This window comes from Papio anubis, chromosome 15 (genome assembly GCF_008728515.1).
Source record: "Papio anubis isolate 15944 chromosome 15, Panubis1.0, whole genome shotgun sequence".
Classification (NCBI taxonomy): Eukaryota; Metazoa; Chordata; class Mammalia; order Primates; family Cercopithecidae; genus Papio; species Papio anubis.
Window position 1 is genome coordinate 39363529 of NC_044990.1, and position 22964 is coordinate 39386492.

At 38.4% G+C, this 22964-nt stretch overlaps 2 long non-coding RNA genes across 5 annotated transcripts; both read right to left on the minus strand.

The window, feature by feature from the left end:
- Positions 1 to 2334: 2334 nt before the first annotated feature.
- Positions 2335 to 4028, minus strand: LOC116270590. The gene is made up of 2 exons (XR_004178732.1): positions 3938 to 4028; positions 2335 to 2562 (listed from the first exon to the last, which is right to left on the minus strand). It is a non-coding gene; the product is annotated as an uncharacterized LOC116270590 (long non-coding RNA).
- An 11-nt stretch (positions 4029 to 4039) lies between these two features.
- On the minus strand, positions 4040 to 13916 carry LOC103879285. 4 transcript variants are annotated; one of them, XR_004178728.1, is made up of 3 exons: positions 13831 to 13916; positions 4917 to 5029; positions 4040 to 4290 (listed from the first exon to the last, which is right to left on the minus strand). It is a non-coding gene; the product is annotated as an uncharacterized LOC103879285 (long non-coding RNA). The 4 variants fall into 4 exon arrangements; XR_004178730.1 differs by lacking the exon at positions 13831 to 13916 and adding an exon at positions 6176 to 6227; XR_004178731.1 differs by lacking the exon at positions 13831 to 13916 and adding an exon at positions 5396 to 5482.
- Between the last annotated feature and the right edge of the window lie 9048 nt (positions 13917 to 22964).

Genomic DNA, 22964 nt, shown 5'->3' on the forward strand with positions numbered 1-22964 from the left:
TCAGTAAATGTTGCTGTTTCTCTTTTTCTGATATCTGAGTCTTTTTCGGTGTTTTATTCAAAGTCAAGCTTTCTGGCTTGACATGAATCCTGTCTAGACCATAAATATTCATCTCCCCTAATTTCTTCATATTTTCCTAATGCTTTCTCTTGCTCGTGTTGTGGTTCGCAGGTTTGTAGTTTCTTATATGTTGGGCTAACAGTTCGCACAGGGAGTTTTGGCTTTCCCTGGAATCCCTTAAAAACTCTCTGGTCCTCTCCCTTGTTTGAATACAAATCAACTAGCATTTTAATTTTTTTTAAACCTCACCTAGCTTTAAATTCTATCCAGACTCCCATTCAGGAGCACCCTCTTTCTACCCAGGATCCTAACAATGTATTTTGTTTGGATCACCGGGCCCTCCCTTTTTTCCTGGGTCCCTGGAATTTAAAAGTTCATATTTTAAAATTTTATCTAATTTGTGCAGTTCTCATTCTATTTTTTCTTTTCCAGTGTGTGGTTATTCCCTAATATATGTTAATTCATAAGCTTGTAATTTGGGTGTTATTTTATTATTTGAATTCATATGCCTGCCAATTTAGAATTTATCTTCTGTCATTCTGAGGTCTTTGCACACTATACCAGTTTATTGTAATCTACAAATTTCATCAAATATGTTATATGTTCCTTTTCCATTGTTAGTGTTCAGTGTTTTTGTGTCTTTGAGAGGTTCAATGCCAGGAAAATCCCAGAGGAAGACAAAATGCATGTGCCCTGTAGGACTTGTTGAAAATGATTTCAGATGAGTAACGTGGTTTTTTTTTTTTTTTTATGACATGGAATCTTGCTCTGTCACCCAGGCTGGAGTGCAGTGGCACAATCTCTGCTCACTGCAACCTCTGCCTCCGGGGTTCAAGTGATTCTCCTGCCTCAGACTCTTGAGTAGCTGGGATTACAGGCGCCCACCACCACGCCCAGATAATTTTGTATTTTTAGTAGATGTTGTACAGGCTGCTCTAAAACTCCCGAGCTTGTGATCTGCCCACCTCAGCCTCCCAAAGTGCTTCGATTACAGGTGTGAGCTACCATGCCCGGCCCGTAACATTGTTTTAAAAAGAGTTGTCACTTTCTTTTTTGGTATAACTCCCATTGCCCTGTCCTGAAGGCAACACATCAAGACTTAATTCTTTTTATGATCCTTCATCAATTCATGGTATCTATATAATAAGTGTCAAGCCCCTGACTTCAAGGGGCAACTTCTCCAATACATTTGGAAAATAAATTATTTATCATATGTTCGTCTGTGAGTTGTTTACTTGGCAACTAATTTTCTGAACTGCAAGTTCCTCAGCTCCTCTGCAATGGACACAACTCTCCTTGCTGTTTGTTACTGATTGGAATTCTGGGACCATGTCCTGATCAATGCAATACTGCCACCTCCTTAGCTCTCAAACCTAATAGGTTGTAAACTTCATGAGGAAAGAGCTAAGGACTTACTTCTGATAACCCAATTCCAGGCACTCAGCACACTATAATAGATTTGTTTAAAAATGTGTCTGGATGAACAAATATAATTGCATGCTGTTTGTCAGTCACAGTGATACTGGGCACTGGAGATCCAATGGTTATAAAGAAGATTCTCCCTTCCTATAGTCTACAGTTTGTAGAAAAGGGAAAGTATTAAATAGATAACTGGAATAATACATGATACATGATATGCCAGGTTGTTGAGGCTGAAAGGAATGGGCTAAGGGAAAATACTGATAAGAGTGGAAGTAAAGATCAAAGGACTCTAGCTGGGTAGGGAAAGACATGAAGACAGAGTGTGGTGACAAGAGGGGTCTATGACCTAGAGGAAGTTTTGAGTGCAAGAAGTGGAAAAATTGGTATGGTGGTCAGAAAGTGGAGTGTTTGGCTCTTTATTTAAAAGGTACAGAAGGTCCAGGTAAAATCTAAGCTCATGAATGTGATATAGGAAAGGATGGCCTGGAGGAGAAAATCACTATTCAGGAATAGGTAACAAAAAACTGAGATGTCAAATTTTGGGGTAGCTCATCAGCGTGGTACTGTGTCATTTGAAATAATCAGTCTATATGAAAACTTCAACCAAATATTTCAAACTCTTCTTCCTCTAGGACACAGATTCCCTTCTTTGAGTTGAGCTGCTGTTCTGGGAGCACCGCATACAGCTCTGTAATGCCCCTGTGCCAATACTTATCACATTGAATGGCTATTGCTTTTTTACATGTTGGTGAATACTTTGAGAGTAAGGACTACATTGTGCCTCTGGCTCTAGAAGAGGGGATGATACCTAGAAATTCTTAATAAATATTTCTGAATGAATGAATGCATGAATTCATCTATTGCAAGTAGGGTTTATTTCAGGTGCAGCTTGATGAAGGAACTCAACATCAACAGGAACTTTTTTTCATTTCTGATCTCTGCTTTCCTTGGCCATATTCTTGGACATTTCTCTTTTTGTACTACAGAAATGGAACCAGACCTCATATTCCTCAGTCCACTGTCTCCTTAGTTGGGTGTATGTGCCCCACAGCATGCAAAATATGATCCAAAGCATCTGAGCTGAGAGTGAGAAAAGCATGGTTACCCAAGGGAAATCAAGGTATAGCTATCAAAAAGTGAATGGATCCTGGGTGGCAGTAACAACAGATAGCTACTATAAAAGGCAACAGTTACTTTTCTTGTGAGACCAAGAGGTACCAACAACAACTTCAAGAAGTGCAAGGATTGCATCTTGGTTATTCTATAGGACTTGGAGTCATCACCTGGATGTTTTTGAGTAAAGGAAACCTGCCTTTGTTCCTGACGAGCTGCTCACTTTGACTTCCCAGAAACTCAGGGTAGCTGAACTGCAGGTTTGGAGGTTTCTGGCAGTGGGCCACACTCCTCACTTTTCCAGGAGCCCTTACAGCCATGAGGGAAGGGGCACTGTGGCTGCCATAAGCAGTCTCTTAATTGGGTGTCCACTCAAAGTGCGCTGATAGAAACTCGACAACGACTTCCAATTGAAGTTAGACTTGCAAAGCTCCCAGTAAATAGCCTTGTTGCTCGAAGCAACTCTTAGAGGAGAAAGGAGGATAAAGGCAAAAGGAGTTGGGGGTGGTGGTGTGTGACTTGTGAAATTGAGAATCACTAAAAGCTGTAGGTGAAGGGGAAGGTCCACAGTGCATTTCAAGATGACAGAAATAAAAGGCAGCTCCATTGGTCAATGTTACATTTTGGAAGTCGGAGGCTAAATTGGCTCATGGTATTTAGCTGTGCATAGTGATTATTAACAAAATAATACACGTAATTCTTAACAAAGTATTAGAAGCCTCAATAGCAGAAAAATAAAATCTATTTTAGAAAAACTTAAATCTTGAGAAGGGGAAAAAAATAAAGTGATAGACAAATTTTTACACAGAACAGACATGAACACGTTATCTTAATCTCCCTGAGGCTTTGGGCCATTTTAATTCTTTTCCAACTTACAAATTACCTTAACATTTCTAAGGGACATGGATGTCTTAAATTGATAAGTAGAATGTCAAGCGTCACTTCCAGTAACAGGAAAAGAAGCCACCGTCTTTAATTTTTACATCTAATTGACTTCAGTTCAGGTGTAGTCAAATGTATATTATTTCTTAATTTGACACCTTCCATTTAAGAGGTCTTATTTTATGTGTCAGAGTCACAGGTGTGAAATTAGTCACTGGGAAGGCTAACTGTTCCAGATTCTTTTGACCTTATGGCTGGAGGGAATTTAATTGTAACCTCATAAAAAGAAAGGAATTCTGGCCACTAGGGAAGATGATTACATGGTCATTGACAATGTGAACTTGAATGGCTACATTAGCTCTTTAATTACAATGAATCAAGAAGAAACGTTCAAGGTTGGAAAGGAGGCACCTGGTAGGGGATAATGACAGGTAGTTATGCAAATAGTATCAACACTTACAGAAAGAAGAGGCTGGAGCTTCTTTGAGCCAGTTTGGAGATTTCAGCCAAGAGAAGTGCAAAACTCACAAAAGGTTCAGTGTCAGTCATTAAAACTACTGTCAGGTGGCACACTTCTATTCAGTAAACTGCAAACTGGGATTTTTCTTGGCTAGGAAAGTGGCTCTGTTGTCTTGTCTCCCTGGAATTCTTCATGCTAATTTTTTTCCTTCTTTTTTTCTTTTTTAGTCTGTGTCTTTCTATATTGTCCAGGCTGGACTTGAGCTTCTGAGCTCATGTGATCCTCCTGCCTCTGCATCCCAAGTAGCTGAGATCACAGGCGTGCGCTCTTCATGCTAATTTAGTATTAGTTCCCTTAAATGTGAATGGAGGGAGAAAGGAAAATAAAATAGCTGATATCAATAGAGTATATCAAAAGCTCCCAGTAACCAAGTTTTCTTCATATAAGTTCTCACAATTAAAAAAAATTTTTTTGTTCTGTTTTTGTTTTTTAGTCTTAGCTCTGGCTTTAAATTCTATCATCTCAAAGCACCCAGGGCTGTTCTTAACGCACAGAACATAGTCATTAAGACTAGATAAATAATGATTGAAGGAATGGATAATTATGGGAACATGAATGTTATAAAGGAGAAATAAAAGCAACTCAAAATGGAATTAAAGGAAACAGCTTCAGTATTAGATCTCAATTTACACACCTTCTATAACACTAAAATAGATGTATTTCTTAGAATTCTTTAAAGAAAGTCTGTTGAGAACACTTGTGAGATAATCATTTTTAGTCAGAGATGACTTAATGAAGGTAAGGATATATAAACAGCTTTTACCACCCGCAGGCAAAGTGCTGTTGTTTGTCAGAATAATGGAACTGGTTTCTGTTTATAGAAAACCAGACGGTCCTCATTGGAGTTCCTTCTTCTAAACAATGAAAAAAAAAAATGCCCCTGTGAAAAATACATTTTCTTAGGATGTAGAATCATTACCTTGGGTGGTATGTTTAGGGAGAGAACCGTTATTCCTCACTGCTAATGCTTCCTTCCATGTGGCTAGAACTTCTGTTAGAATCATTTCCCTCTGCCTCTCTTGTTACTTCTCTCTGGGGAAAGAGGTTTTATTTAATATGAAAATTTGGGAGAAGACCCTGAGCCTCACCCTCTTCTCCACTGCCATCCTGCCCATAAGCACACATTAGTGGTTCCTCGAGGCCAGTCTCCTCAAAATGTGTTCTTGGGCCAACAGTACCAGCACCTGGAGACGTGAGAATTTGTTACATAAATGCCAAAGATGGCCTCTGTATATTGGGCCTCTTTACTCCCTCACAGGAGGCTGGGAGCAGTGAGCTCAAAAGCCCAGTAGTGCCAAACACAATGTTTACACACCCAGTTGTTTTAAATATAGCCCAGATAAGTAGAGTCTTAGCCATTTAGAGCCTTTTTGTTTTGCATACCCTGTGAAACTGCACCTGACATCTGCTAGCCATTGATAGGAGAAATCCTGCATCTATACCAAGACTCCTAGGTCTGCTGCCCTTGGGAGCTCATTGACCCAGAGACTTTGCTGGGCTACTGAGGGCACCAATCAGTAACTGTAGTTCTCCCCTCTGATTCCCTCTCTCTCGGCAGTTCCCTTGTCCTCTTTCTCTTCGGAATGGTCTCATGCTCTGAGAAACTCCCCCAGGAGCAGACTTCTCAGTGTCACCCAAATCAAGCTTGCTGTGTGTTACTGCCCTCTTACGGTCACATCGTTTTCATCAGCCCCCAAACCCCTGGAACTTGCTCCAGAATACCACATTTTCTGATTTTTGCCTCAGATCTATCGAATCAGAAACTCTTGGGTTGGGCCCAGTAATCTGTATTTTAGTAAGCCTAGCAGATGATTCTGTTGCCTGTGGGAATCTGAGAAAAACTGCCTCAAGTATTATAGGGGAAGGCCCCAGTGGGGAGGCCTACAGCTCTCCAGTATATTTGCTGTGACCTGGCATGTAAGTTTCTGTATTACTTATCTGGTGCTGTGTAACAAATTGCCTCCAAAACTTGTTGGCTTAAAACCATAAACATATAGTATCTCAGTTTTTGTGGGTTGAGAATTTAGAAGTTTAGAGGAGTGGTTCTGCTCAGGCTTTCTCATGTGGGTGTAGTCAAGGGGGTTGGGGCTTCAGTCATCTGGGGGCTTGAGGGCTAGAAGATCTGCTTCCGAGGTGGCTCAGTCACATGGCTGCTGGCAGGAGGCCTCAGTTCCTCACCGTAAGAGTGCCTCCACAGGGCTGCTTGGGTAACCTCATGACCTGGCAGCTGACCTCCCCCAGAGAGAGAGATTCATGAGAGAGCAAGACAAGTCATAATGTCTTTTGTGACCTAGCCTCAGAAGTCACATTTGTCATTTTCACAGTATCCTATTAGTCAGCCATATACAGCATGGAACAGGGCTACACAAGCACATGAATACCAGGTGGCAGGGATCATTGGGCCCTCCCTCTAAATCAGGAATGAAACATTGGCAGCCTGAGTCTCCCAAACATGTCTCAATCATCAGAGGTGGTAGTTTACTTCTGTTTATGCCCATGGCCTCATTTGATGGGGGGAAAAGCAATGTTTTTTACTAACCATCTCAAAACACAACTTAAAAATTAGAAATCATGGTGACCTGTCTTTTTTGAATAAACTTGATAACTACTAAGTTATATATAATCTTTAAGATATATCTTTAATCTTTTATATATATCTTTATATCTCCATGTATCTTTAATCTTTATATATATGGATAAACTATAAATCTTTTTGAATAAACTATATATCTTTACTGGGATGTCCCATAGCACCTCAAGGACAAAAACTCCTGATCTACCCCACTGTGTTAGTCTGCTTTGAATTGCTATAAAGGGATATCTGAGGCTGGGCAATTTATAAAGAGAAGAGGGTTATTTGGCTCACAGTTCTGTAGGCTGCACAAGAAGCATGGTAGTAGCATTTGCTCAGTTTCTAGTGAGGCCTCAGGAAGCTCACAATCAAAATGGAAAGTGCAGGATGAGCAGCCTGTCACATGGTGAGAGGGAACAAGACAGGAAAAAGGAGGTGCCAGGCTCCTTTAAACAACCAGCTCTCATGTGAATTAACAGCGAAAGCTCACTCATGACTGGGAGGAGGGCACCAAGCCATTCATGAGGGGTCCAGTTCCATAACCCAAACGCCTCCCACTAGGCCTATCTCTAACAGTGGAGATCACATTTCAACATGAGATTGGGAGGAGATGAATATCCAAACCATACTACCTGGTAAACCTATTTTTTCTTTATTTCTTTTTAAAGTAAAGAGCACCACTATCCACCCAGCTGCCCAAGTCAGAAGCCTGGAAACCTGACTCCTTTGCCCCAAGTCCTGTCACTCACCGAACCCAGCTTATTCGATCTCCTGAATGGCTCTCAGATTGGACCGCTTCTCTTCTTCACCAGAGCAGTCCCTCAACAAGATTGTTGCAATGATCTCCGGCTGGTCTCCCTGCCTTCCATGTGAAAAAGTGTAGAGGCAGGACAGAGTGGAGGCAAGGAGGCCAGCTGGAGATGTCATGTCAATCCAGTTGGAAAAGTCATGGAGAGGGCTAGACCAGTCTGAGAGCGATTCAGGAGATAAAATGAACAGGACTCCCTGATTTACTCTAAAGTGATATCTTCTTTCAATTCTTTGATGGTTCTCCTTTGCCCTCAAAGTCCCAGTTCTGAGAAGGCTATGCGAGACCTTCATTGCCTGGTTTGACTTACATCTCCAGCTTTCTTTTGGACGCTATCCTGAGCTAGTCAGAACTTGTTAAATCCATCATTGCCTATTTCCACTCAACACTAAACCGTTTTTATATACTTTCTCCTCCACCTGAAATGCCCTTTGCCCCACCCTGTTCACTCAAGGAGCTTTTATTTGTTCTTCAGGTCTTGGTTTAGATGTTCCTTTTTTTGGAAGTGTGACCTTTTGGGACTTTCAACTTTGGATTAGAAGCCTTTCTATGATCTCCCTCAGCATGGGGTAATTAACTAATCATAGCATTTACCAGTTTTGAAATGTCAATTTACTTGACTCTCTCTACCAAACTGTACAGTGCTTGAGGCAGGGACCATGTCTTATGGACTTTTTTATGCCAAGTCCCTGCCATATGTTTGGCACTTGATATCATTTGTTGAGTGAATGAATGCTTTTATACTTATTATTTAATATCTTTTGCTTATTATCTCAGTGGAGGGTTGTCTTGTTGGTTGTCATCTCATTATTTGGTTTATGTTTTGTCCTTCCCCCTTCCCACCCCCATACCTCCTTTCCTCTTTCTACTTCATTTCTTTTCTTCCTACATTCCCAAACATTTGTAGAGCTCCTGCGGTATCCCAGCGAGTGCTTTTGTAACTTCTACCACTTCACACCTTCTGTACTGGATTTCTCTACTTGCTGTTTTTAATTTTTACTATGAAAGGGGATAATTTTTAAGATTCTTCTAACCTATATCTAACCTTGTAATGAAGATGGTGGACAATGCTTGAGATGCTCGAAATACTATGCTAAATGCTCAGGAATGCGGTCACTGGACCCATGGCGATGCACAAGTCTAACTTTATTTTCTTAAACACATAAAAATACTTGGGTGAGCATGTTTACTTGGGTTCCTTCTAGAGGAAGATATTTATGAAGCAAAGGACACCCAGGTTATCTGCAGTACTTCACAGTGTGTGGGTGGATGTTAATGTGGCTGTCTCCAGTCAAATCACAGGGGACTTATCTGACAGTGGTGTGCTGGTAAATTGGCTGTCTGGAAAAAAAAGCCCTGATGTGTAGCATTTGCCAGTTTTCATGGTATAAATACTCCCCTTCTGGCTGATTTCAGGCTACTAAGATGACATCACTGAATATGGAGTTGGGAAGTGATAGGGAGAATCGGCTCATCATTGCTGTATCGGGGCATGGGTTTCCAGGAAGGAAGTGCTGGACGACTATTGTGAAGTTGTCTAGTGTTTTGTCTCCTTTTCTGAAACTTGTCCTAACCATAGCACAGTTGTCACACAGATTATTCTGACGGGAACAATCAGAATGATGGGAATAATCAGCTCAACTGGGCTGAGCAAAGTACTTTCTAGAAAACTTAAATTGGAATTGGTTTGGCTGGTTTCATGAACAGAGAAGATATAAATTGGAATTAGTACTGAGATCATTTCCTTCAAATGGGCTTAGAACAGAATAAACCCACCTGCAGCAAGAAAGAAGCAGCAACAGGAGATGGAGAGAAGGGAATGTCTGGGTTTGTACAGCTCTCAAGCAGTGCTTCTGTCTATGGAGCTGTGAGACTCCCTTAGCCTCTGGGCTTAAGCTCCATGTTATTTGAAAATCAAGATCTTAATAGTACAAAGAATCTGGCCGAAAAACAGCAATCAACAATACCTTTCTTTTCCAATTTATCTCCCAACCACCTATCTAGAAATTAACCTCTGAAATAGTAAATCCTTGATTATAGGTTTAAGAGAAAAAATCGTTCTTATAGATAAGAAAATCTCTTTCACAACAGCAACTTCTAGTAGGCCAGTGTTTTTCAAAGCATCTTTCCTGGACCTTTAGGGTCCAAGACACCTTAGAACTCTGTGATGTCTTGGGGACTAGAAAAACAAGTATAGTGGGCAGAGGTCCAGGCTCCAATTATAACATCACCTAAAGCAGCTCTGGGCTTATGTACTTTAGAAAGATGTTCTATTTGCAATTGTATTCATAGAGTTTTCCCTGCTGAAGCCTTAAGTAAAATTGGGAAAGGGCTGGCTTGCCTTCTGTGTCCTTAGTGCTCCCTTTCTGCTGCAGCTCTCCTCCTAGGCACCTGGCCTCACCCTCTCTTAGAATCTTCCTGCCACTGCCTCCTGCAGAAGCAGCTCTCAGGAAAAGGCAGGCAACTTACAGTATATGAGGATAAAACTGATAAGTCTAAAGGTGTTAACTTTCTATCTGCATCTCAGTGGAGGACAACGTAAAGCCCAGGGAAGAAGCCATAGTCATAAAATTTCTACCGTAGTCTAAGAGGTGGATGTGGAAATGAGATGTGGATAAAATGGAAATATTTGCCTGCAACTTCAGAATTTTCCACGTAGACAATGAACTCCTTGGGGGCAGTCATGAAGTTCCTTTCAGAGTCAAGGGCATGAATCCTTTTCCTTACTCAAGAACTAGATATGAGATAGAGTGATTTTAGTTTTTAACTTTGGTTTCACTTAAAGTACTTGCATTCCTAGTATTAGCATTTTATTTTTTAAGTTTTTTTTTCAATAGTAAATATAAATGAATGTGCTGAGCTGGGGTATGTCCAATTACTTTTTTGAAAAACAAAACTAGTCCTTAATGATATTTAGCCAGTACTTTTCTTGGCTCAAGATTTTGGATTGTTTAATAGATCTCACACTTCTCTAAGTGGGGGATGGCACACCTAAGTCACAGCACTAGAGAGATAATCAACAGGAAGATGGACCTGTGAATTTGGAAAAAAAATCCAAAACTCAGAACAATACCTGTGGACACCTCTGAGCATAATCATTGATAGAAATTTGTAAAGCATGATGCCTCAATGTGGAGAGCAGAATAAAGTGTGGAATACGCTTTGGTTGAGGAGTTCTAACATGCCTGAGGCTTCAGATGGAATAAAACACATTCCTCAGAAACCTCCAGGAGAGGAGGAAGTGTGGCATTTTCCACACATGTCTAAAATGTGGAAATTACCTGGATTCCCATAGGTTTTCTTTAGAGACTGTAACCACATGTAATAGGATTTTATAATGAGCACATTCCCTTTGAATGTGTTCACTGTAACCCCTAGATTATATTATGTATAACCTAATTAACAGGATATTGAATAGATTTTCAGTTAGTACACTAAAGGCAATTACAAGTTAAATACTCGACAGTTTTAGGGAAAAATAGAAAAGCAGATTTCGTTACTACATGAATATATAACATAAAATAACCTGCACTCTTTGTGTCCTGTCTTTTGTTTTTCGTTTGCCGTTGAATCATTTGGCTCTGACATTTTGCTATGAATCTTGTTTGCTGGTAATTGTTTTCACTCAATTGGGCCATTTATATATGAATTTCATTTTAATAAAATTTTATCCTGATAAAAGTCTCTTGTTTGCCTATCTTAAATTTATAGGCTAAATTTTGTTCAATTAATAATCATTTTATTTTTTTCACATTTTTTAAAGGCTTTCTTATAGATTTTTTTTTTTCTTTTTGAGACTGAGTCTCCTCTCTTGTTCAGGCTGGATTGCATTGGTGCCATCTCGGTTCCCTGCAAGCTCCGCCTCCCAAGTTCACGCCATTCTCCTGCCTCAGCCTCCCGAGTAGCTGGGACTATAGGTGCCTGCCACCACGCCTGGCTAATTTTTTGTATTTTTAGTAGAGACGAGGTTTCACCGTGTTAGCCAGGATGGTCTCCATCTCCTGACCTCGTGATCCGCCCACCTCGGCCTGCAGAAGAGCTGGGATTACCGGCGCGAGCCACCGTGCCCGGCCATAGATTTTCTTTTATAGTTTTTTAGTGTCATGTTATTTTGGTGGTCTGATTTGATCTTTTTTTATGAAGATTTTTTTCTTTTCAATGATGGGATTTTCCATCATTCTGTTTATATCATTTCCTGTTTCCCTGCCACTGAGTGCAATTTTATCATACCTATGTGACAACATGTTTTAGAATTTAAGGCTACCTCTCATAAGATTTTGGAAGACTACAAGAGCAAAGATTGCCTAACAAAATGTTTGTCATGGTCAGAGCTTTCTTTTTTAATAAGGTCAATGAACACGTCAATTAAGCATCTGCTACTCTTCTTCCCCATGCCAATGGGATGGAAATAGCCACCAAGATGAGCCAGAATGGGAACTTTTCTGAACATATACTAAGTGCTGCTGGAATAGAAAACCCATATGCCATTTCCTTTACTCTTTATAATAACCTCCAATGTGAAGTAGCAACAGCCTCAGTTTACTCATGAGTGGTCTTATATGTGTATCAAGAGCACACAAATTTCCTGGTGCTGGGCATTTGCTTGCATGTTTCTATGTACATCTTAAAAGCTGTCACAGCCGGGCACGATGGCTCATGCCTATAATCCCAGCACTTTGGGAGGCTGAGGCAGGTGGATCATCTGAGGTCGGGAGTTCGAGACCAGCCTGACCAACATGGAGAAACCCCATCTCTACTAAAAATACAAAATTAGCCGGGCATGGTGGCATATGCCTGTAATCCCAGCTACTCAGGAGAGCTGAGGCAGGAGAATAGCTTGAACCTGGGAGGCAGATGTGGTGGTGAGCTGAGATCGCGCCATTGCACTCCAGCCTGGGCAACAAGAGTGAAACTCCATCTCAAATAAATAAATAAATAAATAAATAAAACTGTCATAGGTGTAAGCTTTAGGCAGGCTCACAGTACTTCTGACAGCCTGATGTTCTGGCTGCTGCACTATTTCTCAAATGATTTGTAAATATTGGTGGCACCTTTGATTTGTTCCTTTCTTTTTGTGAAGGGGGGACTCGAATAAATTGAATTAAAAGGAATTTGTCATAAATGGCTGCTATTTGTTAATATTTCCCCAACTGATTTTGCCCAGTAGTAGAGATTTCTAGAACTGAATATTTAGGATCTACTGGCTTTGATTTGTTTACAGGTAGATCAATTGTTTATTCATGTAACAAATATTTATAGAGAACTGACTGTGTGAAGTTATTTGTTATTTCTAACTGTTGTCATCAAAAGAGGATGGATCCGAACTGGAAAGACTAAGAGATAGGCACATTTCTGTAAAAAGAAAGAAGATATAAGGAGATGAGGTTATGGTTGAGGGTAGTAAGCTGAAGATTGGGGGGTGCATGGGAGGAAATGGTCTAGATTTGTTGGCTAGAGGTTGCCAGGGACTTTTGGAGGAAGGATATATACGTTTAATTTTCATGGAAACATCCAGACTAGGTATTATTAGTCCTTTTTTATAGTTGAGGAAATTGAGGCTGCTCAGGGGACACAGTGACATCTTTATAAAACCCTGTGCCATTGTGGTAGGGTGTCTGGGGGTGGGGCACAAAGGTGAATATGGGATAGAGATGTCTTCTTCTGAGCCACAATATGACATGTTCCAGGAATATTTATATGTTTTGTATCACATACAGCATAAACCCTCTTTTGTGTCACCACAAAATCAATAATGAAATATTGTGAATGAGAAAAGCTATTCTGTGGGGGTGTATGAATATAATTCTTGTGAATAAATTGAGTTTGGACATTTTGGATTATGCCAAAGGTCCTTAGTCTTGCACGAGGGTGGTACTGGAGGAAAAATGAAGCTTTTAGAAGTAAAATGTTGCCAGAGCTTGAACTCACATCTGCTGAGGTAGAGGCTGCTATTTGTAATGACCATGTTTAGTTCAGAATATGTTAATAGAGGTTACCCACAGGTTTTCCCAGAAGTATCCCATTTATGGGCTGGGCACTGTGGCTCACGCCTATAATCCAGCACTTTGGGAGGCTGATGCAGGCGGATCACCTGAGGTCAGGAGTTTAAGATCAGCCCCACAAACATGGTTGAAATCCTGTCTCTACTAAAAATACAAAAATTAGCTGGGCGTGGTGGTGCATGTCTGTAGTCCCAGCTACTCAGGAGGCTGAGGCAGGAGAATCGCTTGAACCCGGGAGACAGAGGTTGTAGTGAGTCGAGATCACGCCATTGCACTCCAGCCTGGGCGACAAGAGCAAGAAGCTCTCAAAAAGAAGAAAAAAAGTGTCCCAATCACTCTGGGAGCTCCAAAGACACAGTGGCCACACAGGAGGTCCCAGGACGAACAGGAGCAATTGTGGAAGGAATAGACTGCTATCCTTAATTAAAAAGAAAACAAAACATCGACCAACCAGTTAATGTTCTTTTGTGTTATTCATGAGAAATTCAACTGTATTTTGTAGGTGCTTTCTTTTCATGTTGAGATGTCCTACCAATCAAATAACCAATCTGCAAAGATTCATTGAACAGGAAAGAGATGACTGTAGAGTCTTGATAGTTGCATGCAACACTGAGGCACCTTAAAAAAAAAAAAAATTGAAATATGTTGTGAAATCTCATTTCCCAAGCCACACACATAGCTGCTTGTTCCTCAAGTCTAGTTTAAAAAACCCCATTTATGTGGAATAATTGGCTTCTTTTTATTCACGGTAAGAATTATCTCACCAGCACCATTGGCATCCCTTGACTGCTTGTTAGAAATGGAGAATCTCAGGCCCCACCCAAACCTTCTGAATTAGAATCTGCAGTTTAACAAGGTCCACAGGTGATTCATATGTACATTACAGTTTGAGAAGCACTGCTCTAAGGCAATTTTAGGCTCTGAGGTAGATGAAAAAATACCAGGAATATCTTCGCCCTGCCCGAGCTTGCGTATAATGGCAATTAGTTGAAAGCACATGAATTAGCCATTAACAAAAGGCAGTAAGAGCTCCGTGCCAAGCCAGTGGTACCCACAGAAAAGGCTGTAAGTGTTGGAAGAAAGAGCAATCACATCCAATTAGGTCTACCAGGGAAGATTTCAAGCCAGCTGCTGCCTTCTGGTATTTCAAATTCTTTTAACTTCCAGTGCGTGCCATAGACCCCTGTAGCCCTAGGGGGCAGTGTGGTATAGTAAAAGGCAGTTTGTGTCACTTTCCCAGTGTTACTCTGTGGTAGCCCTGGGATCTTGGGAAACCACTCAATCCCCACTGAACCTCAGTTTCCTGAGGAATAAAATAAAATACTCTTTCCTTATAGGATTGTTGTAAAGATTCAGTGGTAAATGCATATAATGTCTAGCACACATCAGGTCCTCAATTTCTCCTTTTCCCATCTTCCCTTTTGTCTAATCCATAGTTAACCTAATTGGTAGTTACAATGAAGAAAGCTATACTATTTATTGATGTCCAAGCATGTTCACATGGTAAAGGAAATACATCTGAAAGAAGCTGTCAACGGTGGCTGGCTTGATAGATAGCTAAGTTTCCTAGTGGGTAGCACTTGCGGAAGTAGTCTAACCAAGTGCTCATGGTGGTCTATAGGAATTCAGAAGATGGCTTCAACCTTTTGCTTATTTTCTTACCTTTCAAGGTAGTGTTAAGCCCAGAGCATGGCTGTGTTGCAGTGCTGAGAACCTCCATAGGCCTAGATCTAAAGCAGTGGTTCTCAAGCTTTGGTTGTATGTTGGAATTTCCTGGGAATTTATAAAAACTCCTGGTGCCTCGAATTGGTTCCAGACCACAGAATAGACTTTCAAGGGTTGGAAAGTTATTTAAGAAAGCACACCAGGTGATTTTAATGTGTTGTCAAGGTTGAAAACCATTAAAGCTGTGCTTTACAGGCTTAGTACCACTATAAACCATTCATTACAGGCTGAGTACTTAAGTGTAAGCAAGTGACAGGCTTCTGCCCCAGTGGTGTGGCTTGCCTGTCAAACACATACGGTTCTTGTGGCTTCTGAGAATTTTAAGTTTAATCTGTTTAGAGTGTGACAGTTGAAAAAGAAAATCAATTTCAGCATTATGTATCCCAATGTTACATTTTTTTTTTTTTTTCCAGCTTTAAGTGGGATCCTTGGGTCCTTGCTGGTTTCATCCTATATTTTTTTATAACATTTGGAATACTTGGTGCTATCAAGTTTATTTGCTTAGAAATTTGCATTTCTAGTTTCTCTTTATCTCTTTATGATAGAGACATCACTTATCCTCAATCTTTGGGGATAGACTGATTTGTTTTCTCAATATTTGTGTGTTTTCTAAATTTTTATGAATCTTCCTTGGGTATTTTCAAAAAAAGTAATCAGTAAAGACACTTAAGATCCATTAAGAGCAACTTGGGGAGGTTAAAACACACAGTTTGGTGTCAGTGTGACTCCAAGCTCCTTCTATAACTTAAAGTCTGGGAAGCAATAAATATATTTGATTCATGTACAGTGACTGGAGATAGAGACTCACTTCCTCCCAGGACTGAAGTGAGGATTAAACCAGTAATTCTCACAAGTGTTACAAACAGTGCCTGGTGCTTAGCAAGCACTCAGTAAGCATTTGTGTCTTTTATTATTCCAGGAGCAGGGTCAGAATGTAACCGATGTATTTGGAAATGGGGTCATACAGTAGCTGGCTATAATAGCAAAAGGCTTTAAATCTTTATCTTTATAAAAATTTGAGAATGTTAAAGAATAAAATAGTGTGCGTCACAATTTATTATCAATAATTGAAAGAGTTTGTGGCAGTTCTGACACCTCCTGGTGGTTCCACGTGTTTTCCCTGGTGGAAGGTAATGCATGGACGTGGCGTGGGCAGTGCTGTCAGTATTATGATTAGCCAAGAGATTTTTATTTTTATTTTTAAATTTCTGTATAACTTACAAAGACAACAGAGAAATCCACTGAAATAACTAAAGCATCTTTAGAGAATGAGAACTATATATATTTTTGACATATTACTATTTTATAAGGTTATCTCCACATCTAATTCATCAACATATCATATTCTACCTTCAAAACAGACTTTAAATCTGTTGACTTCGTTGCTGCCAACACTGCTCAATCCTAGTTCTACCCTCTGCTTCTGTTCCAATCTAGGACTAGTAGTAATTAACTCCCTGTTTCTATAATGTACTAAATAACAGTCCAAGTGGTCTTCTAAAGCACAAATTGAATCCTGTGGCTTCCAGGATTAAACCCTTTCCAGTTCTTTGGAGTGCTTAATTGCCACCTGCTGTGTGGAAGAGGACACCTGTGACAACTCCATCTTCCTTCTAGTACCCTAGCAGTAAATGGTGTTCAGTGCACATTTTTACACAGTATGCTAAAATGATCATAAGAATTCTTTAATTGTGTTGGGGGTTTTAACAGAGGGTATATATTTTTCTATATAATTCTATTTTTTATTTTGATTTTATTGTTCATGATAAGATCTGAGCCAGTTTTAATAAATATAGATGATACACATGAAAGGTACAAAGCAAATAGTATGTGTTTTCAGATTGTCCGTGTTTTAATTTTAGTTTTAGAGAAATAGAGCATACACACAGAATATTTAATATTATTTATACAGTTTAAAAGTAACAAAACAAAATGCAATAATAGAGCAAAATAACACTTTTTGAATGCCCTTGTAAATACCTCCATAATCTCATCCCTTTCTTCTCCCCTTTACAAGGTAACCGCAATTCAGAATTTTGTAGTATTGGCTTTTTTTTTTCTCTTTTGGTTTTTGGATGAATATACTTTTTTCCTTTTTCTTTATTTAAAAATTTTAAAATTGTATACGATTATATGCAATGCAATTGTAAATATACACATCATGTACAACATGATGCTTTGAAAGATGTATATGTTGTAGAATAGCTAGATCAAACTAACATAGTGCCTTTCATTATTTTTTGGAGATGAGAACACTTAAAATCTTAGTGACTTTTAAAAATACAAAGCATTATCATTATAGTTACCAGGCTGTACAACAGTTCTCTTGAACTTATTCCTCCTATCTAACTGAAATTTTGTATCCTTTGAGCAACATCTTCCCAACTTCTCCTTCCCTCCACTTCTGCCCCTGGTAACCACCATTTTACTCCCTGCTTCTGTGAGTTCAACTTTTTTAGATTCCACTATTGAGAACATGCAATATTTGTTCTTCCGCATCTGGCTTATTTTGCTTAACAGGATGTCCTCCAAATTTGTTTATGTTGTTGCAAATGACAGAATTTCCTTCTTTTTAAAGACTGAGTAGTATTCGATTGTGTACATATACAACATATTCTCTTTATCCATTCATCCACCGATGGACACTTAGATTGCTCTTGTATCTTGGCTATTGTAAATAGTGCTGCAGTGAACACTGGGGTGCAGATATCTCTTTGACATATTTTATATCCTTTGGATGTATACCCAGAAGTGAAATTGCTGGATTAAATGGGTAGTTCTATTTTCAGTTTTTGGAGCAACGTTTATACTGTTTTTCATAATGGCTGTACTAATTGACATACCTACAGTGTTCCGTGGTCCTCTTTCTCCACATCCTTATCAACACTTGTTATCTTTTTCTGTATGTGTTTTTTTAGAATAATCATCCTAACAGATTTGAAGTGATACCTCATTGTGGTTTTAATTTATATTTTGCCGATAGAGTGATATTGAGCATTTTTTCATATACCTGTTGGCCATTTGTATATCTTCTTTTGAGAAATGTGTATTCTGTTTTTTTTTACCCATTTTTAAAATTGTTTCCTTGTATTGTTTGAATTCTTCATATCTGTTTGATACGAACCCTTTATCAGATGTGTGGTTTGCAAAAATTTTCTCCCATTCCATAGGTGTTCTCTTCACTCTGTTGATTGTTTCTTTGCCTGTGCAGAGCTTTTTAGTTTGATGTAATCCCATTTGTCTATTTTTGTTTTTGTTGCCTGTGCTTTTGGAGTCATATCCAAAAAACCAATATTATGAATCATTACCCTTATGACTCATAATAGTTTTACAGTTTCAGGTCTCACATTTAAGTCTTTAATCCTTTTTGAGTTGATATTTGTGTATGTTGTAAGATAAGGGTTCCATTTCATTCTCTTGCATATGGACTTCTAGTTTTCTCAACTCCGTTTGTTAAGACTATCCTTTCATCGGCCAGATGCGGTGGCTCACCCTGTAATCCCAACACTTTGGAAGGCTGAGGCGGGCGGATCGCCTAAAGTCGAGAGTTTGAGACCAGCCAAACCAACATGGAGAAATCCCATCTCTACTAAAAATACAAAAAAATTAGCTGGGCGTGATGGTACATGCCTGTAATCCGAGCTACTCGGGAGGCTGAGGCAGGAGAATCACTTGAACCTGGGAAGCAGAGGTTGCGGTGAGCTGAGATGGCGCCATTGCACTCCAGCTTGGGCAACAAGAATGAAACTCCATCTCAAAAAAAAAAAAAAAAAAAAAATTCTTTTTCCATTGTGCATTCTTAGCTCTTTTGTTGAAGATCAGTTGACAATATCTATGTGGATTTATTTCTGGGTGCTGTCTTCTGTTTCATTGGTCTATGTGTCTGTAAGTCGGTACCATATTTTGAAAAATAACTGTAGCTTTGTTACATATTTTGAAATCAGGAAGTATGATTTCTCTAGCTTTGTTCTTTTTCAAGATTGTTTTGGCTACTCATTTGTGGTTCCATAAGGATTTTAGAATTTTTTTCTATTTCTATGAAAACTACCATTAAGATTTTGATATAGATTACATTGAATCTGTAGATTGCTTTGGTTAATATGAACACTTAAGTCTTCCAGTTCATGAACACAGAATGTCTTTTCATTTTTTGTCTTCTCTATCTCACAATGTTTTGTAGTCAGTATATGTCTTTCAACCCTTTAAATTTATTCCTATTTTATTCCTTTGATGCTATTGTAAATGGGATTGTTTCTGTCAATTCTTTTGCAGTTTATTGTTACTATATAGAAACACAACTGATTTTTATATATTGATTTTATACCTTGCAACTTTACTGAGTTCACTTATGGGTTATAACATGTGTATGAATGTGTGTGCATATTTGTGAGCATGTGTGTGTGTATATGAAGTCTCTGAGGTTTCCTATATATAAGATCACGTTATCTGCACACAGAAATAATTCTATTCCTTCATTTCTGATTTAGATGGTTTTTATTACTTGTGTAATTACTCTGGTTAAGACTTCTAATACTATGTTGACTATAAGTGGTAAGAGTGGGCATCCTTGCTTTGTTCTTGATCCTTGGCTTTTCTTTATTGGGAGGCTTTTTAAAAAAATTTACATATTCGATCTCCTTACATAGATCTGTTCAGATTCTTTCTGTTACAGATCTGTTCAGATTTTCTATCATGATTCAGTATTGGTAGGTCATATGTTTCTAGGAATTTACCATTTCTTCTAGATTATCCAGTTGTTTGGTATATAATTGTTCATAGTAGTTTCTTACGATCCTTTTTATTTCTGTAACATAAGTTGTAATGTCTCCTCTCTTATTTCTGATTTTATTTGAATTTTTTCTTAGTTTAAAGATTTGTCAATTTTATCTTTTCAAAAAACTTAGTTTCATTGATTTTTTTCTATTGTTTCTCTGTTCTCATAAATTCCTGTCTAATATTTATCATTTTTCTATCTGCTACTTTTGGGCTTAGTTTGTTCCTTCTCCCTGCCTAGTTCCCTCAAACATAAAGTTAGGTTATTTGGAGTTCATTCTTTTTTTTCTTTTAATGGACATCTAGTTTTTCCAGCTTCTTTCATTGAGAAGACTGTCCTTTTCCCATTGTATATTCTTGGCTCTTTTGTTGAAAATCAGTTGACTATATACGTGGATTTATTCCTGGGCTCTTTCTTCCATTTCATTGTCTGTATGTACATTTATTGCTATAAACTTCTCTCTCACTGTTTTGCTGCATCCCATGGGTTTTGATATGTTGTGATTTCTTTGTCTCAAGATATTTTCTAATTTTCCTTTTGATTTATTTTCTGACCCACTGGTAGTTTGAGTGTGTGTTGTTCTATTTCCACATATTTTTGCATTTTTCAATTTTTCTTCTATTGATTTGTAGTTTTAGTCCATTGTGGGTAAGAAGAGATCCTTGGTATTTTAATCTTTTTAAGTTTAATATATATTTGAGACATAATTTTTCCTAGAGAAAGATCCATGTGCACTTGAGAAGAAGGGTGTCTGCTGCCATTAAGTGGAATGCACTATATATGTCTATTAGATTCCTTTGGTCTAAAGCAATAGTTCAAGTGTGTTGTTTCCTTACTGGTTTTTTGATTGGATGTTTTTTTTGAGAGTGGGGCATTGAAGTCTCTATTTTTATATTGCCATCTATTTTTCCCTTCATTTCTGCCAATGTTTTCTTTATACATTTAAGTGTGTTAATGTCAGGTTTCTATATATTTATAATTGTAATATTATCCTAGAAAACTGACAATTTTGTAATGTAATATCCTTCTTTGTCTGTGATAGTTTCTGACTTAGTCTATTTTTTTCTGATACTAATATAATCACTCCTGCTCAATTTTAGATGATTTTTATGAAACATCTTTTTCCATCCCTTCATTTTCATCCTGTACTGGTCCATAAATCTAAAGTGAGTCTCTTGTAGATAGTATATAGTTGGATCTTGTTTTTTTTTGTTTTTTTTTTATCATTCACCTATTCTACATGATTACGGAATTTAACTTATTTATATTTAAAGTCATTTATAGGAAAGAACTGAACTTAAAATAGAACAGTCTATTTTAAGCTGATAACCTCAGTTGCATACAATAACTCTATATTTTTACTTCTCACCCCACTACACTTTGTTATTGATGTCTCTACTTACATTTATTTATGCTTTGTATTCATTAACATATTTTAAAACTATAGTTATTTTAATACTTTTATCTTTACCTTTTTTAAAAAAATTTATTTATTATTATTATACTTTAAGTTGTAGGGTACATGTGCATAACGTGCAGGTTTGTTACATATGTATACTTGTGCCATGTTGGTGTGCTGCACCCATCAACTCGTCATTTACATCAGGTATAACTCCCAGTGCAATCCCTCCCCCCTCCCCCCTCCCCATGATAGGCCCCGGTGTGTGATGTTCCCCTTCCTGAGTCCAAGTGATCTCATTGTTCAGTTCCCACCTATGAGTGAGAACATGCGGTGTTGAAAATCTTTACCTTTTATACTAGAATTAAAAGTGACTTGGCTAGGCGTGGTGGCCCATGTCTATAATACAGCACTTTGGGAGGTAAAGGCAGGTGGATCACCTGAGGTCAGGGATTTGAGACCAGCCTGGCCAATGTGGTGAAACCTCATCTCTACTAAAAATACAAACAATTACCTGTGTTGGTGGTGGGCGCCTGTAATCCCAGCTACTTGGGAGGCTGAGGCAGGAGAATCACTTGAACCTGGAAGATGGGCAGAGAGCCGAGATCACACCACTGTACTCCAGCCTGGACAACAAGAGCAAAACTCTGTCTTAAAAAAAAAAAAAAAAAAAAAAAAAGGGACGTATTCACTACTGTTACAGTAATATAGGATTCTGTATAGGTTTATATATTTGCTTTTACCAATGTGTTTTACACGTTCTTGTGCTATTGTGTTTCTAGTTATAAGGCGGGTCTAGTGGTGATGCACTTCCTCAGCTTTTGTTTGTCTGGCAAAGTCTTGATATCCCTTTCATTTTTAAAGGATAGTTTTGCCAGGTATATTCTTTTTGATTGGCAGGATTTTTCAAGCATTTTAAGTATATCATTCCACTGTCTCATGGGCTGCAAGGTTTCTGCTGAAAAGTTTGTTGATATTCTTTTGAAGGTTCTCATGGATGTAAAAGTTGCTTTTCTATTGCTTCCTTCAAAATTCTTTGTGTTTGACTTTTGGTAATTCAATTATAACATGTTCTGGTGTGGATTTCTTTTAGATTTATCTCATTTTGGATATTTTGTACTTCATAAATCTAGATCAATTTCTTAAGATTTGGGTTGTCTTCCGTCATTATTTCATTTGAATAAGCTTCTGGTTCGTTCTCTTTTCTCTTTCTGAAACTCCTGTACTTTTTATGGTCCAGTTGATGATGTCCTTTAAGTCCCTCAAGCTCTTTTGCTTCTCTGACTAGATAATATTAAATGACCCATCTTTTAGTTTGGTGATTCTTTCTTTTGCTTGTTCTAATCTGAAGCTCGCTGTAGTGTCAACTAGCTTCTTGATTTCTCACAATGGGAATTGATCCATGTATTGCTTTAAAATTGATGTGTCTGTGGGGAAAAGGAAAGTTTAGAGCTTCCTATTCTGCAATTTTGCTAATATCTTGGCTTGCTTTTTAAAAATGCATTTACAACATAGGTATGATTTCCTGAGTAATATTAGTCTGATTATACATTTGACCTGTGTGTAAATGGAATCACACTATATATATTCTTATGTTTAGCTTTCTTCCCTCAACATAACTTTTGAGATTCACCTATATTGATGAATGTAGGTGTGGTTTCTTTACTTTTACTGCTGTGTCATATAC